This window comes from Crocuta crocuta, unplaced genomic scaffold, assembly GCF_008692635.1.
Source record: "Crocuta crocuta isolate KB4526 unplaced genomic scaffold, BGI_CrCroc_1.0 scaffold7, whole genome shotgun sequence".
NCBI classification, from domain to species: domain Eukaryota; kingdom Metazoa; phylum Chordata; class Mammalia; order Carnivora; family Hyaenidae; genus Crocuta; species Crocuta crocuta.
The window spans coordinates 6,689,891-6,708,557 of NW_027531904.1; the positions used below are offsets into that span (position 1 = coordinate 6,689,891).

Here is an 18,667-nt window from a genome sequence, read left to right on the forward strand (position 1 = left end):
ACTGAGTTCTTACCATCAGATTGCACCAGACCAGCACAGCTGTACACGGGGCAGGGGGCATCATGCCAGGCAATGGGCAACTTGCCCCGGGAAGCTCAAAATTTATACTGTTTTTTTTTAAATGTTTATTTTTGAGAGAGGCAAGAGAGACAAAGCACAAGGAGAGGGACTGAGAGAGACGGAGACACAGAATCCAAAGCAGGCTCCAGGCTCCGAGCTGTCAGTGCAGAGACTGACTCGGGGCTTGGTCTCACGAATTGTGAGAACATGACCTGAGCCACAATCAAAAGTCAGACGCTTCACCGACTGAGCCACCCTTCACCCTTCACCAACAGGCGTCCCTCCACTGGCATTTTAAACATGTGTTTACACAGTGTTTGCAATAACCAGAGCCTGGCTTCCAATAACCAGAGGCAGTTTCCAGCACCTCGTACCCTGAATGGAACCCAGCGCAAGAGGCTCCCACCCCGACTGGAGGATTGGGGGGCAGGCCCCAGGCCTTCCAGAGACTTCTCCTCCAAACCCACCAGGCCTAAACATGACCCCCCCCAAAAAAAACCTCTGACGGGACAGCCCTGGTCTTATCTGATGTAGCTGAAACAAGCCTCAGGGAGGGACACGTAATAACTGCACAGGTAGGTCTCCAAAACTTTCAACAATCATTAAATAATCGCCCCGGAATCTGAGAGTGCGGCCAAGTCACCGAGACCTGACAAGGTAAGAGGCAGCGTGAGAAAAGTTAGAAGCTGCCAGGCGAGGAGTGGAGCTAAGGAAGAGTAGACAAGTCATTATCCCGGGGGGGGGGCCTGGGCAGAGCCCACCCTCCCCTCCACGAGGCCCAGCTTATCAGAACCACCAGCAGCCAGTCGCTAAAGGCCTGGCAATTGTAAAACTAGAGCCGTGGCATTACCAAGCAGCAGACACCAGAGGGTTTTAGCCAAAAAAAAAAAAACCCCATATTCCTTTCCTGTCATCAAGGGGAATGCCAAACAATCTCTCTCCAGCGGTATTGCCTGGGGACAAGCTCACAGCGGCCACAGTTGTAAGTCTCGTGTGCAACTCAAACGCTAAGCGTTCTCCCCATTAATAACCTGACCAGCTTGGGAACTTCTGGAAGGACCTACAACTAAAAGAACTTTCTTTTTTTTTTTTTACCATCAATGCAGGGGGCAAAAAGGGCGAAGGTATCTTTACTCTCAGGATATTTTGCTAAAGGTGGTTTGCGGCCTGGGGGCACTGCGAACCTTGGAGTTGGGGGGGGCTGACCACTTAGACACAAATCCCAGAAGTATAAAAACAGAAATGCCCCCTTTCTCCTTGGCAGGGGAGGCGGGGGCTGGGGCCCAACTCCCCCCGTCCTTCCTCTCCCCAATTCTGGTCAGCTGCTCCCACACTGGTTAAACATTACCTACCCCAATGCCTGGGCCCCACTCCCTCTTCCTCACTGTCCTGGCTCATTCCAAGGGGCTCCAGGCCAGGTCAGGAAAGGGGTTTCCGGGGCAACAGGCAAGAGCCGGGACCAAGGGACCGACATTCTCCCAGCCTTTTGGAGCTGGAAATGGAGAGCCACGGTGCAGGCCACATGCCACGGGGGGGGCAGCCTGCGATGGTTACAGGGGTTCAGGTTAAATCCTGCTTATTAAAACCCGACCACTGTCTTTTCTCCCAAGCAGGGTGCTAAGGGCACCGCAGAAACCGTGAGGAACGAGTCGGGAAAGTGACATTTTGGTGCGGCTGCCCAATCACCCGGGTCTCGCAGTGGGGTGAGTGGGGCTGGCGGAGCAGCGCGGGAGCCGGCTGGCCAGAAAAGGCAGGTCAGGCCAAGGAGAGGCCCCAGGAGGGAGACTNCGCACGCTCCTCCAGCTGTCGCGTAAAAAGGCTCCAAAAATAGCTGACGCGGGCCTGACAGCGAGGAGGGATTACAGCGCGCCAGGCTGAAAAGGAAAGGGAAGTGGAGGCCGTCTCCCCGCCTTTGTCTGAGCCGGGACCGCGCCGAGACCCTCCCTCCCACGCGGAGACCGGGGCTGGCGCTCCAGCCCCCCGACTCGCAGGCCTGTCCCCCTCCCGGGGCGCAGGGCGGCCAGGACACCCTCCGGGCCCGGGAGACCCCCAGCACCCCATACAGGAATCGCTGGGGGCGCGGAGCAGCCCGGAACCCCCGCCCGCGCAGGGCCACAGGACCGGCAGCGCCCGGGCCACCAGTTGCCACCGTCCTTCAAGTCCCCACCCCTGCTCCCGGGGCGTCCCCGCCCCCCGGCCCTTTGTGTGCCGACGCCGNCGATGTCCTGTTTAAACCAGGGTGTCAAGTGCTGACGAATCAGCTTCAGCCCCCCCAAAGTGAGCAGACTCCCGCGCTCTTGGCGTTTGCTGGGCTGAAACGCCGCCGTGACCACGCGCGGGTTCCGAGTTCTTGAGCCGAGAGCACGGGCGCGTCGCCTGCGCTCCGGTTCGCCCTCAGAGGCTACTGCCCCCTCCACGGGTTGCGTAGACGGTCGGGAGGCAGGCGCTGAACTCTCTCCTCTGCTTCTCCCCAGAAGGTCAAGCTGCTAATCCTCGAAGTCGTACGCCAGGGCCAGAGTCTGTTTTTGCCCCGTCTGAAGTGGCGATTGCCAACAGTCAGTGCAATAACGTGAGTAAAAGGCTCCGGGCACACCCCGTGCTCAACGGTTGTAGCTGATGCTTATCGTGATCCAGGTGAGCCCTCGTGCAGCCTGGACTGAATGAGCGAGCTCGACAGCCACCCTGGCAGAAGGTTCCATGCTTTGCCTGTTTTCACGCACAAGACAATACTGATCGGTCCTCTCACCCAGGACTAAAGTCGCCTCACCCATGTTCTTGAAACGGGACACCAGCCCGCGCTGGGTTTTATTTAGAGAAGTCTGACCCCAGCCCCCGCTGCCCCGGTCACACCAACTCGCTCCAAACACTAGCAACCGCGCTCTGCCCTGTGTCCCCGGCTCTCCCCTGCATTGCCTCAACAGTCAGCATTGCCAGATGGGGCCCGGCCAGGAAAGTGACCTTGAATTACAGACTTCAACACTTCCTCTCCTTGTCCCAGCCGGGCAGAGCTACTGCTCTGGCCCTGAGATCCAGCAGACTGGACCCAAGGGGAGGTGGCTTTTGGACCCCCTCAAAGTCTGAGGTCTCAGTCAGAGAGCCTGATCTTAAGCCAGCGTATCCCAGAATGACTCCCGATCCCTTTCACTCTGTTCCCGATTCTCTTGGAAAACCTTGGAAGCCTCTGGTATTTGGATTGATGCCATCCTGGTAGCATCAAGCACCTGGGCCTCAATGTCTATACCCGTCACCTGGGAGAATGGACCCCCTGAGGATCCTTCTGGACCAAACAATGAGACTCAGTTATGTGTGTCAACTACCCCCCACTACCACTTCTGAAAAGGTCAGGAAGAAATTGCCGCCCATCCTCTACATGGTAAACCAGGGTGTCAGAGGCCCTAGTGAGAGGCAGCACGGAAGCCTCGGTGTGTTCCAGAGTCCTGCGCTCTCACCTGCAGAGGGATCAGTGTGGGGTCACTGTGTTCTTCGCAAACACAACACTAGCCCAGGGCAGTTGAGGCAAAGTCTTCTGATTAAACTGCTTCTCACTCCCTGCCTGTCAGCGCTGCAGCTCCATGCCAGCCTTCCCCATACAATGCCTGTCTTGATGAGGCAGCCGGTGTCAACCCAGTTGGCTCAGAGAGGTTAGGACACTGACTCAAAGTCACACAGCCAGGAAGTAGCCAAACTCTAGTTCCTACCCATATATCTGGGTAGGAGAAAACAGAGTCCCTGCTAATTACACGTGTTTGGAATTCTTGGTGGTCATAACTACTGGCCCTGAAATCCACTTCATAGAAAGATAGTATTTAAAGGAAAAACGCTCAGATCCTCCGGTTTGGGGTCAGCAGAATTGGAAATTCCTGCCCTTCCATATTTTTGTTTTTTTTTAAATTTTATTTTTTTCCTTTTTTAAAAAATTTTAAATAGTTTATTGTCAAGTTGGTTTCCATATAACACCCAGTTAAATTTTATTTTAGATACTGGGTGGGCAGAGAAAGAAAGAATCCCATGCAGGCTCCATGCTCAGCACCAAGCCCAACTCGGGGCTCAATCTCAAGATCATGACCTGAGCTGAAACCAGGAGTCACATCCTCAACTGACTGAGCCCCCAGGCGTCCCATACCCTTCTGTATTTTTAATCAAACCGCAATTAGTTATTGAGACTAGGGCATATGCAGGTTCCCCGTGGGGGCCCAGAAGTGCTCGCTGCTGAGTCCCTTTGGGAGCCAGACACACTGTGCAATCACCACAAACCAGGCACAAGAGGAAAGTGTCCCAAGAGGAGCTTAGAGGAAAGTGAGGCATCTGTCAAAGACCAGAGGACTTCTGATGAGGGAGCGCCTGGGCTTAGGGCAGGAGCATCCATCAAGCTGGTCCCCAGGGGCATCTAAGATCTGGGAGGAGGCTGGACAGGCAGGCTGGGGTTGGGGGGGGGACTTGCACTTAACCCAGGTGGACACCCCAGGGCGTTAGTTTCTTGGTGTGTTCACAGGCAGGGCGTAAAGTCTGCCAGTAGCAGCAAGGGGGTGCTGGGGAGTAGAGGACCAGGACGGGGCAAGGGGCAAGGCCGGGGTCCCTGAACGGGGCGTGGGCCTGACACAACGTCCCAGCAGGACCCTGAAGACTCCAGAGACAGAGACGATGTAGAGATGGAATCAGCAGGAATCGCAGCTGTCTGGACTTGGGCAGGGAGAGCACTCAGAGTGACTCAGACTTCCATCCCCCGCGCTGGAAGAATAGGAATGCCATTATTAGAAATAAGAAAAGAGGAGAAGGCAGTGGGGGGGAGGGGTGCATGTTGACAGCAGAGCTATTTATAGTCATTTCTAAACTGATTTCCCTGCCAGCGCCCGTTCCCTCCCCTCCCCAGTCACCTGACCCCTGTTCCCCTTGCCCATGACCACTCTGAAGCACAGCCCAGAGAGCTTTACTCCACCCTCCACCCCACCCCCATCCCGGTACCTGCACGAGCTCTCCACGCCTCATATACTCAAGTCTGAATAGCTTATAACATTTCCTGGCCTTCTCTTCCCTCACCATCTTTCTCTTCTCCTAGCTCCTCTCCCCAACGACCCTAAGTTTAGCCATTCCCCCAAATAGCCCCTGACTCTGTGCACTGCCCCTTCCTGCCATCAAGTGGACTCTTCGCACTCCCACGTGGCCAAGCCCACCTTTACAAGCCTNCATGCAAGGTAGACCCCCCTCCCAATAAAAGAGCACACTATACTACTCTGATTTTAACTTTGTAAAATAAATCTATGGGTAGTAACAGGCGGGGTCCAGACACAAATTTGGAAGATTTTAGAGTACTATTTAATTTTTGTATATTTATTTATTTTGAGAAGTGGGGGGCAGAGAAAAGAGACAGAGAATCCCGAGCAAGCTCCGCACTGTCAGCGCTGAGCCCGACGTGGGGCTCGAACTCACAAATGGTGATCATGACCTGAGCTGAAGTCAGGAGTCAGATGCTTAACCAATGGAGCCACCCAGGCGCCCCAGAATACTATTTACCTTTATGAAATATTCTCTCCGGTTGCTTCAGTGAATCCCTAAGAAAACTGGAGAGCCAAAAGATGGAGCAAGAGGAAGTAATCACAAAGGCATTAGAAAAGAACCCGAGGTTGGGCGCCTGGGTGGCTCAGTCGGTTGAGCGTCCGACTTCACCTCAGGTCATNTAAAAAAAGAAAAGAACCAGAGGCATCATTACCCTCCTGGCTGCAGATTCCTGGGGGGTAAAGGTTTCTGCTTGTTTGCAGAAGTCATGTCTTCTGACCACCTCATTGACTGGGCAAGCCACTCAACCACCCAGCCTCAGTTTCTTCATCTGCAAATGGGGATAATAACAATACCCACTAATAGTAGTTACGAGGATTAAAGAAATTTGTGCAGATTAAATGTTTAGAATGGCATCTGACACACAGGAAGGAAACCTGTTGGCGATCTGGAAATTCAACTGAGTAAAATTTAAAGATTGTATTGCATTTCATGAACTGGACAGCGTCCTGTCTAGCAGGTAGAAAGGAGCTCCAAAGACCTGTACAAAATGAAAGGCTTTTGGAGCACCTGGATGGCTCAATCCATTGGGCATCCAATTCTCAATTTCAGTTCAAGTCATGATCCCAGGGTTGTGGGATTGAGCCCAGTGTCAGGGTCTCTCTCTCTTTCTCTCTCTCTGCCCCTCTCCCTCACTCATTCTCTCTAAAAGATGGTATAATATAGTATACTGTAGTGTAATATAGTATAGTATAGTATAATGGCTTTTATAGGGGCACCAGGGTGGCTTAGTCAGCTAAGTGCCTGACTTTCGGCTCAGGTCATGAACTCACAGTTCATGAGTATAAGCCCGACGTCAGGCTCTGTGCTGACAGCTCAGAGCCTGGAGCCTGCTTCAGATTCTGTGTCTCCCTCTCTGTCTGTTCCTCCCCTGCTCACGCTCTGGCACTCTCTTTCTCTCTCAAAAATAAATAAAGATTTAAAAATAAATAAACAAATGGCTTTTGTAGGCAGACGGGGGCAGGAAAAAGCAAAAAGTGGATTGTGGATTGTTTCCAGACAAGGTCACCTTCCTATGGAGGACACAAAAGGTCTAGCAGGTGAATTACCTTACTGGCGCTGAACAGGTCATTCCAGATTGACTGGTTAAAGGTCACATCCCTGGGAGAGGCTTAAACTGCCATTAGGTTAGGTCTTTAAGTCTTGGTTTGCTGACACCAGACTTAGCACAAGTAACTCCATTTTTGGCATTTGGGGGCTTGTTGTCTTTTTTCTTTCTCTTTCTTCCTTTTTTTTTTTCTTTCTTTCTTTTTCTTTTTTTTTTTTTTTTTTTTTTTTTTTTTTTTTTTTTTTTTTTTTTTTTTTAGAGAGAGCAAGAATGAGAGAGAGACTCTTAGGCAGGCTCCACACTCAGCATGGAGCCCAACGCGGGACTATCCCAGGACCCCAGGATCATGACCTGAGCCAAAATCAAGGTAGACATTCAACCAAATAAGCCACCCAGGCGCCCCCATTGTCTCTCTTTTTTTAACAGTGGTGTTAATATTGTCCATTGATTCACATGAATGAGCTCCTGTGACATGACAGTTGTGACCTAGAGATAGAAAGCAGGGCACATTCCATTCCTGAGGGGACCTCAGGTCACTGGGGGTGTCAGGAAGATGGATGTATAAAGAGATCGTTTCAATATACAATGGATATGGTTGGAGGGAGTGTTAGCTAGTCTCATCTCTTTCCAGAGCACTTGGGTAGTGCATATCCTTTTATAAAATGCGCATCCGTTTCATCCAGAAATTCCACTTTGAGTGACTGGATACCATAGAAATACCAGAAGATACTGAGACGTAAGAGCAAGGTTTTCACTGAAGCACCGTTTATAGTCTCTTGGGGGACCGAGGTGGCTCAGTCGGTTAAGCATCCAACTCCTGATTTGGGCTTGGGTCATGATCTCACGTGGGATCGAACCCTGCGTAGGACACCTCGCTGAGCATGGAGCCCGCTTAGGATTGTCTCTCTCCCTCTCTCTCTGTCCCTCCCAAAATAAGTAAAATAAACTTGAAAAAAATGAAGTAGATCTTTTATTTGCTGATCTAGAAACATGTAATACATTAAGTGAAAATGAAAGTTGCAGAGAAATATCCCATTGGTGTATACATATATGTGTATGAAAAATACATATATATGAGATATTGAAGGTGCCTAAACCGATAGAGCCTGGGGGAGGGGGATTAGGGGAGACTCTCCATTTCTACTGTATACAATTCTGTGTGGTTTGAGTATTATGTAATAAGCATCTATAACTTTTATAACCAGAAAAAGAACAATCAAGATATATACTTTAAAAATTTTTTAAACAAATTGCCAAGGTAATATGGGTGCTGTATAGTGTACCAAGTCCCAGCACAACTCGCTCTGACCACGTCCTTCACACTGAGACTTTTCCTTTGGCTTCTTTTCCACCGTCGGGGAGGGGTGGGGGGAGTGAAGGGTTAAAGGGGCTGGGGGAGGGGAAGAGGAAGTGAGGTCAGGAAAGAAGGGAGAGGGACCCTGGGGCAATCCATGCCTTGGGCGGCTGGCCACGCCCCTCTGCTGGAGGCGGGATGAGGAAGGGTAGGGGTGTGGGGGGGTGGGGCTGCACTGTTCCTGGAAGCAAGGAGCGAGAAAGATAAGAACTCAATGTAGAGTCAGGTGGAGATGAGAATAGAATGGTGCCGCCTAGAGCAACGGTTCGGTTCTCAAAGTGCGGTCCCCGGACTCCGAGGGGGGAGGGGCGGGGTTATCCTGGAGGGCACCCCCGTTCTAACAATACTGAGAAGTCACCTTCTCGGTGTTAACGTTTGCCCAGGTGCGGAAGACTGCTGGCACTCTACCAGGAATCATGACACAGAGGCACCAACCCACAGTGGCAGTGATTTGATTGCTCACCACGTGCATTCTTTGGATTTTTAAGAAAAAGTATGAAGGTATCCTTAATAAAGCAGTAAAAATTAATAGCTATGTTAAATCTTAACTCATGGAGGGGCGCCTGGGTGGCTTAGTCGGTTAAGCGTCCGACTTTCGCTTAGGTCATGATCTCGCGGTTCGTGGGTTCGAGCCCCGCGTCGGGCTCTGTGCTGACTGCCAGCTCAGAGCGTGGAGCCTATTTCGGAGCCTGTGACTCCCTCTCTCTCTGACCCTCCCCTGCTCACGCTGTCTCTGTCTCTCAGAAGTAAATAAAACATTAAAATTTTTCAAAAAAAAAATTCTATTGAAGAATGAATTCAAGGGGCAGCTGGGTGGCTCAGTCTGTCATGTAAGCGTCCAGACTCTTGGTTTCACCTCAGGTCATGATCTCACAGTTCATGAGTTCCAGCCCCGCTGATAGGACAGAGCCTGCTTGAGACGGTCTCTCTCCCTGTCTCTGCCCCTCCCCTGCTTGCTCTCTCATTCTCTCTCAACATAAATAAACTTAAAAATTTTTCAAATGAATGAATTTGAATGTAACAGATGCGAATGTAACAGAGTAGGAAAGTCCATTGATGTTGCTCTGGATTCCACATTACAGTTAACCTGTGAGCAACTATCACCTGTACATTTTGTTATAGTAAAAGAAGACCCAGGTGGGCTCTCACCCAGTCTCAGGAACCAGGAAAACAGGAAACCAAGGCTGGGCTGTGAAGCGCCCAGGTACCCAAAGCAGAAAGGCCACCTGGGCCTTTCTGGGTCAAGGATCCAGATTGGTCATGCAAGTCGGGGTGGCCCTGATGCTTGTGGTGCCCACCATGCCCAGATGCACACCNCAGCATGGTCCCCATGCCCGAAGGCCCAGCTGCTGGGGCAGCCACGCCAGTTCAGTGTCCTTTACTGGAGCGCGGACAGATGTGAGCAGGACCCAGAATGAGGAAGGATCCACAAAGAGAAATTACTCTTGCATGGACATAATAACCATATGCAAAGATAAACGGGAAGAAATGAAGAAAAGGCGAAGGCATGTGGAGAGTTGCCACTGGACTTGGATGTAAGGCTCACCGGCCCTCCACTCTCAGGGCAGACTTTGATAGAAGAGGTAAAGAGGCCTAGCAGATCCAGGCTTTCAGAGAAAATGACGACATCATAACTCCTCCTGCAGCATCTATCGCTGCTTCACAGTGGATGAAAACAAGAGTGTGACAGTCACGAGGCTGTTTGTGGGAGAACCGGTGTGGACCGCATATCACTGGCCGGATGACTGTTTTTCACGCTCAAGGACAGTGCATAAAATTTTCGGCACCGACAGCACAGCGGTGCTTCTGGGAACTCCCACGCTTCTTTTAAAGATTCTAAACCTGATAACTGAGCAGAAAATCAATAATTTTCTCTCTGCTTTCGGGCACAGCCTTGAAGCTAGGTTATCTTTCCTCTGCAAGATTATTTGATCAGAATATGTTCTGTTTTGTTTTTCATGTTTTATTTATTTCTGAGAGAGAGAAACAGCATGAGCAGGGGAAGGTCAGAAAGAGAGGGAGATACAGAATCCGAAAGAGGCTCCAGGCTCTGAGCTGTCAGCACAGAGCCCGACGCGGGGCTCAAACCCACAAACTGTGAGATCATGACCTGAGCCGAAGTGGGATGCTTAATCGACTGAGCCACTCAGGTGCCCTATATCAGAATATGTTTTAATGAAAGGAGCTATAAAGCTAGTTTTTGAAACAGAAGCAACTGTAGAAATTTGGAAAATCACATTTTGTCTCAGTCAAGATCAGTGGTTGAGACATGCATTCAACTTTAACTCAAGTGAAAGTCCTATCTCCTGAAATGTAACTTCTTAGATGTTCTGTTCATAATTCTTCGACTTTAAGCCAGATGTATCCATCAATGCCTTGCCTGTCTTGTAAGAAAGTTGTGGTATAGAAATGTATTTGGTCTTTGTCCCCAGTTCCTGACACAGAACTCCTAAACCCCTTGGAATTTCCTGAGCGACAGGAGTGTCCTTCATTATTCATAAACTGGGACAGAATCTCCTCTGCTCAGGACCTTCTGGACTTCACTCTCATGTACCTCTTCATCTGACTGTCCATCGGAATCCTTTAGATATCCCTTATAATAAGTTGATAAATGTAAATCAGCATTTCCCTGAGTTTTGTGGGCTATTCCAGCAGACTAGGGGACCCGAGGAGAGGGTCATGGAAATCCGCAATCTGTAGCCGATTGGCCCAAATGCAAGTCTCCCAGATCTGCAATTGGCCTCAGTCTGGTGGGAGTAAGCCCTTCCCCTGTGGGATCTGATGCTGTCTCCAGGGAGGTGGTGTCAGAATTGAGTTAAATTGTGGGACATTCAGTCCTGCTGAGGATTGGAGAATTGCTTGGTGTGGGAAAACCAACTAGAAAGGTATACTAGTGGAAAACATAACTAGGTATAGCACACTTTTTTTTTCTCCCAAAATTGTACCATATGGAACGGTAAGGGGGAAGAGCTCTCATAATAGAGGCACACTCTTAGCTGCTGATGCCACTTGCCACTTTCTTGTTTAAAATCAAGTACCTGAGGGGCGCCTGGGTGGCTTAGTCGGTTAAGCGTCCGACTTTTGCTTAGGTCATGATCTCGCGGTTCGTGGGTTCGAGCCCTGCGTCGGGCTCTGTGCTGACTGCCAGCTCAGAGCCTGGAGCCTGTTTCAGTCTGTGACTCCCTCTCTCTCTGACCCTCCCCTGCTCACGCTGTCTCTCTCTCTCTCTCCTAGAAATAAATAAAACATTAAAAAAAATAAATAAATAAAATAAAATCAAGTACCTGGAACTGCCTTAAAAAAAAAAAAGCCACTTGTGTCTGGTCTCCTTCCTGGTGCAGTGAACCCTGGGGTGCCTCTGATGGCATGCTGGCTCCCCTGACCTATGTTGTACATGGGCTTTCTGTCTCATCTCTTAATTTTTACAAACTCATGCTTTATTCCTGTGGGAGAGAATAGCTGTGAACCGCTTCAATTTAATCATACTTGTAAAAAATTACTTTCTTCCACTCCATTGTCTGCTTTTGGTATTGTACATCTTTAAAAATAAAATGGTTGGGGGATAAATCACTGGAATCTACTCTTGAAATCATTATTGCACTGTATGCTCACTAACTTGGATGTAGATTTAAAGATAAATACAATTAATTTTTAAAAATTAAGTGTTTGGGGTACCTGGCTGGCTCAGTCGGAAGACCATGTGACTCAATCTCGCTGTTGTGAGTTCAAGCCCCATGTTGTGTGCAGTTTACTTAAAAAATGATTTTTTTAAATAAGTCTAAAAAATAAGAATTAAATGGCCTTTGATAATGGGGGGATGTTATCTGCAATATTTGGAAAAACTCTTAAAATCCTCCTTCGTGGGGCACCTGGGTGGCTTGGTTGGTTAAGTGTCGGACTTCGGCTCAGGTCATGATCTCAGGGTTTGTGGGTTTGAGCCCCACATTGGGCTTTGTGCTGACAGCTCAGAGCCTGGAGCCTGCTTCAGATTCTGTTTCTCCCTCTCTCTCTCTGCCCCTCCCCTGCTCGTGCTCTGTCTCTCTCTCTCCCAAAAATAAATAAACATTAAAAACAATTTTTTAAATCCTCCTTCGTTTTCTTTTTTCCAAATCTAAATCTGTGTGTGGCGAGATCTCCTTCATTTACCTCAGCCAAAACAACATGTACAACAGACTGAAAGCAGAAGCAGAGATGAAATTACAGCTATTTCCACCAAGTCAGCTGGGAAGAGATTTGCAAAAATGTAAATAAACAACTCTCCCCAGTAAGTTTTCTTGGGGGGAGAGGGGGGAAAAAACATAGTTTGTTTTATTTTATTTTTTTAGAGAGAGAGAGCATGGGCAGAGGAAGAGAGAGAGAGAATCTTAAGCAGGCTTCATGCCCAGCATGCAGAGTCTAACGCAGGGCTCAATCCCATGACCCTGAGATCATGACCTGAGCTGAAATTGAGAGTCAGATGCTCAACAGACTCAGCCACCCAGGCACCCCTGAATAAATAAACTTAAGAAAAATTCTACTTTAACTTTTAATTCAGTGAGTGTAGTTTTATATAACTCCTATAAACAAAGCTTTTTGGAGTCCTCAAAAACTCCTAAGAGTGTACAGAGTCCTAAAATCAAAAACTTTGAGACTTATGCTAGAGGAAAGCACTAGCAAGTCAACAAAAATGGGTACCACATCATCACACACAAAAAATTTAACACCTATGCAATAATGCTATGTGATAAATAGTCCGTATTCATTGTTCCAGGTTGTCCCAATAATTTCTTTAAATTTGGGGGGTAAATCAGGGATCGAGAGTCCAATAAAGACCATGCACTGCATGTGGTTGTCATGCCTCATTAGCTTTCTTTAATCTAAAGGATACCCTGTTCTTTTGTGGGTGGATGGGTGGGAAGTGTTTATAACTTTGCTGTTTTTGAAAAAGCCATGTCAGCTGTTTGGTGGAATGTCCGAACAGTTACATTGTTTCTTCTGTCTGGTTTCCTAATCATTGGATTCAAGTTAAACACCTTTAACAGGAATTGTACATAGATTGTGTCATTCCCAATGCATCCCATCAGGAAGCCCCTGATTATTGTGTGTCCTATTTCAGTTAGGAGTAACTATATGGAGGATTTTCTTTTTGACTGTGATTTTTATTTATTTATTTAAGATTTTATTTTATTCTATTTTTTAAAGTTTATTTATTTATTTTGAGAGGAAGATCAGTGGGGGAGGGGCGGAGAGAGATTCCCAAGCAGGTTTCTTTTTTTTTTTTTAATTTTTTTAATGTTTTATTTATTTCTAGGAGAGAGAGAGAGAGACAGCGTGAGCAGGGGAGGGTCAGAGAGAGAGGGAGTCACAGACTGAAACAGGCTCCAGGCTCTGAGCTGGCAGTCAGCACAGAGCCCGACGCGGGGCTCGAACCCATGAACCGCGAGATCATGACCTAAGCGAAAGTCGGACGCTTAACCGACTAAGCCACCCAGGCGCCCCCCAAGCAGGTTTCCACGCCGTCAGTGCATAAACCCAATGCAGGGCTCGAACTCACAAACCGTGAGATCATGACCCTCGCTGAAGTCAGACACTTAACCAACTGAGCCACCCAGGTGCCCCTCCAGATTTTATTTTTAGGTAGTCTCTACATGCAACATGGGACTCCAGCTTACAACCCCGAGATCAAGAATCGCATGCTCTATTGACTGAGCCAGCCAGATGCACCTTGATTGTGATTTTATGTTCTGTTGCACCAAGTCTAATGCTATGTCTGCTTTGGCACTCACTGACTCTTCCTTTGTGGTCCAATATGTGGTCACATTTATATATTCCATGTGTTCTTGAAAACAAAAAAACATGACCCCCTAATTATAAGCTACAGAGTTCTACATCTGGCCTTGAGAACAGGCTTCTCCACTGTGTTCTTCAAACTTGTATTCTTACGAATTTTTGTAAGTTCTGACTGTTCGTTTCTAAGAGAGATGTTAAAGTCTCCCAATACGGCAGTGTATATTATCTTCTCTATAATTCTATCCATGGTGACATATATATTTTGAAACGATGTTACATGTAGGCTCAAGGTTGTTACATTTTTCTTGTGAATTATTCTTTTTGTCATTAAGTAACAATCTTTGTACCTAATACTGATTTTTGCTTAAAATTTACATTATATTATATTGTTATGTTGTATTATGTTATATAATATTGCTATACAGTTTTACTTTCAACAATATTTGCCTGATATATGTTTTCTCATGCTTTTTACTGTCATGTTTCCATCACCAGGTTTTACATGTATCTCCAAAGTAGAATTTTATTATCGTAACATACTTTGAAAGCCCACATTTTTTAATAGATACATTTAAACTAACCACATTTATTGAGATTACTGAAGATATTTTACTTCTTTCACTTTATTTTGCATTTTCTGTTTGCCATGCTTTTCTTTTGCTTTTTTTTTTTTAAGTTTATTTATTTTGAGAGAGGGAGTGCACACATGTGGGATAGGGCCAGAGAGGGAGGGAGAGAGAATCCCAAGCAGGCTCCGCACTGTCAGCACAGAGCCCAATGTGGGGCTCGAACTCACAAACCACGAGATCGTGACCTGGGCTGAAATCAAGACTTGGACACTCAGTGGACTGAGCCACCCAGGCACCTCTCTTTTGCTTTTGTTTCCACATCCTTTTTAGTTTTCTGTTGGAACAATTAAGATTTCTTTATTCTCCCTCACTCCCTTTACTGGTTTAGAAATTATACGTTCTATTTCTACTCATTTACAAATTAAATTCTTTTTTTTTCTTAAGTTTATTTATTTTTGAGAGAGAGAGTGAGCGAGCAGGGGAGAGGCAGAGAGAGAGAATCTCAGGCAGGCTCCACAGTGTAGTGCAGAGCCCAAAGTGGGGCTCAAACTCACAAACCTCGAAATCATGACCTGAGCCGAAATCAAGAGTCAGACGCTTAATGGACTGAGCCACCCAGGCGTCCCTAGAAACTAAATTCTTTTTTTTAATGTTTATTTTATTTTTGTGTGTGAGAGAGAGACAGAGCATGAGCAAGGTAGGAGCAGACAGGGAGACACAGAATCTGAAGCAGGCTCCAGGCCCCGAGCTGTCAGCACAGAGCCTGACGCGGGGCTCGAACCCACGAACCATGAGATCATGACCTGAGCCGAAGTCTGATGCTTAACTGACTGAGCCACCCAGGCGCCCCGCTAAAAACTAAATTCTTAACTTGACTTTACAAAGTTTAAAACTGATCATTTTTCTGGTGCTTAGAAATATGAGAAACTTCTTATGATTTCTCTCTAGTTTTCCCTCTCCTATAGTCCTTGTTATGATTCCATTGTATTTTAGTTCCAGTGAGTTTTCTGAGCTCCTTCATGCTTTTCCAATAGATTCATCGGCACGTTTTGCCGGGTTTCTTAGCTCAGGGTAGTGTCTTGTATTCCATCATTGGATGGGCATCATTGAACGAGTCTTTCAACAAAGATCTGTGAATAATTAACATCCTCTATCCAACTCTAACCCTCTATTGTCCCACTTTTTTTTTTAACTTTATACCGTAGCACAATATATGTATACACATATGCAGAAAAGTACACCAATTATTGATTTATAACTCATGACTGTGCCCGCAGTCACTGCCCCGCTCAGGAAACCTCACATCACCAGCACACCAAAAACTTCTACCACCTTCTAGGCACTGTTTTCCCCAACTTCCCCCAAAGTAACTACTTTCCTAAATTCTACTAAAATGGACTGGTTTTTGCCTATTTTTGTTTTGATGGAAACAGAATCAGATGTTGTGTCTTACTTCTCATTGCACTTGTGAAATTCATCCACGCTTTTGCATAACATAGTTGTAATTTATTCTGTTGCTATCTAACACTCCATTTTGTGAATCTGCCACAATTTATGGATATTTATCCTATTGATGGACATTTGGATTTTTTCTGGTTTGGGGCTACTGTTAATGAGGCTTGTGTGAATGTTCTAGCACTTGTCTTTTGTTCCACGTATGTATGAAATCCCGGTGGATGACATTTAGGAGTGAATTAATGGCTCATAAGTTACTGTGTTAAGTGTTCAGCTTTCACGAACGCTGCCAAATGATTTTCTAAGGAATTGGTTCATTTATTTCCCACCAGCGACGAATGGGAGCTTCTCATTTCAGTTTCTCCACATTTTCACTAACACTCAGCACTGTCGTTCCTTTCGATTTTGGTCATTCTCCTGGGTGTATAGTGGTAACTTGTGGCAGTTTTGTTTATTTTTTTAATGTTTATTTATTGATGTTTAGAGAGAGAGAGAGCATGAACAGGGGAGGGAAAGACAGAAGGAGAGAGAATATCAAGCAGGCTCCACACTGTCAGCACAGAGCCCCATGGAGGACTCGAACCTACGAACCATGAGATCATGACCTGAGCCAGAATCAAGAGTCAACATTTAACTGCCTGAGCCATCTGGGCACCTCTCGCTGTGGTTATAAATCACATTTCCCTGGAAATAGGGGACTGAGATCCTTTTCATGTGCTTAATATTCATTTGATTATTCTCTTTTATGAAGTGCCTGCCTCAAATCTTGAGCATATTTTTTTTCCATATTTGTGATTTGTAGGAGTCTGACATATATTCTGGTATGAGTTCCCTTTTTTGGATACATACACCGTAGAAGTTTTCTCTCATTCAGTGGCTTTTTTTCCCCCAATAGGCTTCATGCCCAGCGTGGAGTCCAATCTGAGGCTTGAACTTTGGACCCTGAGATCAAAACCTGAGCTGAGATCAAGAGACAGATGCCTAACTGAGTGAGCCACCCGCATGCCACAGGTGCTTACTTTTTTACTCTCTCAATATGTCTTTCGATGCACAAATATTCCTTAATTTTAGTTTAGTCCAACTTACTGGTCTTTTATGGGTATGCTTTGTTTCCCATTTCATTAATCTTTCCTACCCCAAGACTATGAAGATACTCTCCTGTAGTATCTTCTAGAAGCTTTATTGTTTCACCTTTCACATTAATATCCATAATTCACCTGGAATTGATTTTTGATGCACCCTATTTCAGACATTAAGATACGAAAAGCAACACATATCCAAAATTGATAAAATAAAGTCATGTGTTCACCTCCATTTTTATTTTATTTTAGTTTTTTAAATGTTTATTTATTTCTGAAGGAAAGAGAGACAGAATGTGAGCAGGGGAGGGTCAGAAGGAGAGGGAGACACAGAATCTGAAGCCGGCTCCAGGCTCCGAGCTGTCAGCACAGAGCCTGACGCGGGGCTCAAACTCACAAGCTGTGAGATCCTGACCTGAGCCAAAGTCGGACGCCCAACCGACTGAGCCACCCAGGCACCCCTCACCTCCTTTTTTTAAACCAGTACTTTATGGGCATTTTTCTCTGCCATTAGCTATTCTTCTATAAGAGGATTGTTTTTAAGCTTATTTATTTAGTTTTAGAGGGGTGAATGGGAGATTGAATCTCAAGCAGGCTGTGCACTGTCAGCACAGAGCCCAGTGCGGGGCTCGATCCCACCAACTGTGAGATCATGACCTAAGCCAAAATCAAGAGTCAAACGCTAAACCGACTAGACACTCAGGAGCCCTTAGAAGAGTTTGTTGTGTATATGTTTTGGTTTTTTTTTTTTTTAATGTTTATTCATTTAGTTTTGAGGGAGAGAGAAAAAGAGCGTGAGTGGGGGAGGAGGGGGGGCTGAGACTCCCAAGCAGGCCCTGAGCCATCAACACAGTGCCTGACGTGGGGCTCAAACTCATGAACCATGAGGTCATGACCTAAGCTGAAATCAAGGCTGCTTAACCGAATGAGCCCCCCAGGCGCCCCAAGAGGTTTTTTCCACGAGCTGTCAGATGCTCATCACATGACTCCCTGGCACAGGAGTTCTGGAATCAGACAAGTGTGGTGAATTTCGTGTCCTAATCTCTTCCAAACTGTGTAATTTTCAACAAACTGTTTAAACACTCCGGAGATTTAGCTTTCATGGGAGGTGTCCAGATCTTGAACTGCGTTGGATATGTCGGATCTCAATTCCTAATTAATAATTGATTGACTTAGAAGCATGCCATCAACCGAAACAATGGATCATTAACTCTAGAACAGTCTTATTTACTCATTAAAGTCTCCTAAAGACCTGGGATAGGCCACATTCTGTAAGTCCACTGTTTTATTGGATGTGACTAAGGACGGTACAATTACATCAGCATGAATGCCCTCTGGTAGTTGGAAGCTAAAGGCAGCATTGGCAGCCAGGAAGGAATGGTAACTGAGCCACTTAATCACATTCCCTTATCGGATCATCGGATTATTCTTCTTTTATCTGTAGAGCTAGTGGTTATGAGAGGATTCCACCTTTCTCTTGGCTGACAGCCTCAGGAGAGAGTCGCTTAACTTCTCTGTGGCTCACTTTGTCATATGTAAAATGGGTCGAGTCAAAGTTCAATACCAACCTTGTGGTGATGTCAGAGTCAAGCGAGCACTTAGCCGAGGGAGGACGCAGCAAAGGTTGCGATCCAAAGTGGCCGCCAGTGTTCACACTNCCAAAACTGGAATGCGGAAACCCCAAAGGCTGGACTGTTTATCTGGGGCAGATCAAGAATGCTGGCACTGTTGAGAAGACAGAATTCCTGACCCCAGTTTGTCCAGTGAGGTGCTGGTAAAC

At 46.8% G+C, this 18,667-nt stretch overlaps 1 long non-coding RNA gene across 4 annotated transcripts in view; it reads left to right on the plus strand.

The window, feature by feature from the left end:
- Positions 1 to 2,278: 2,278 nt before the first annotated feature.
- Positions 2,279 to 18,667, plus strand: part of LOC144240081 (uncharacterized) — a 28,990-nt gene continuing 12,601 nt past the window's right edge. For 2 of the 4 annotated variants that reach the window (XR_013337561.1, XR_013337560.1), the window contains exons 1-5: positions 2,279 to 2,337; positions 2,535 to 2,629; positions 6,921 to 7,028; positions 8,399 to 8,516; positions 16,704 to 16,819. This is a non-coding gene — a long non-coding RNA (uncharacterized LOC144240081). The remainder of the gene's footprint in view (positions 2,338 to 2,534; positions 2,630 to 6,920; positions 7,029 to 8,398; positions 8,517 to 16,703; positions 16,820 to 18,667) is intronic. The other 2 variants (XR_013337562.1, XR_013337563.1) reach the window with 2 other exon arrangements.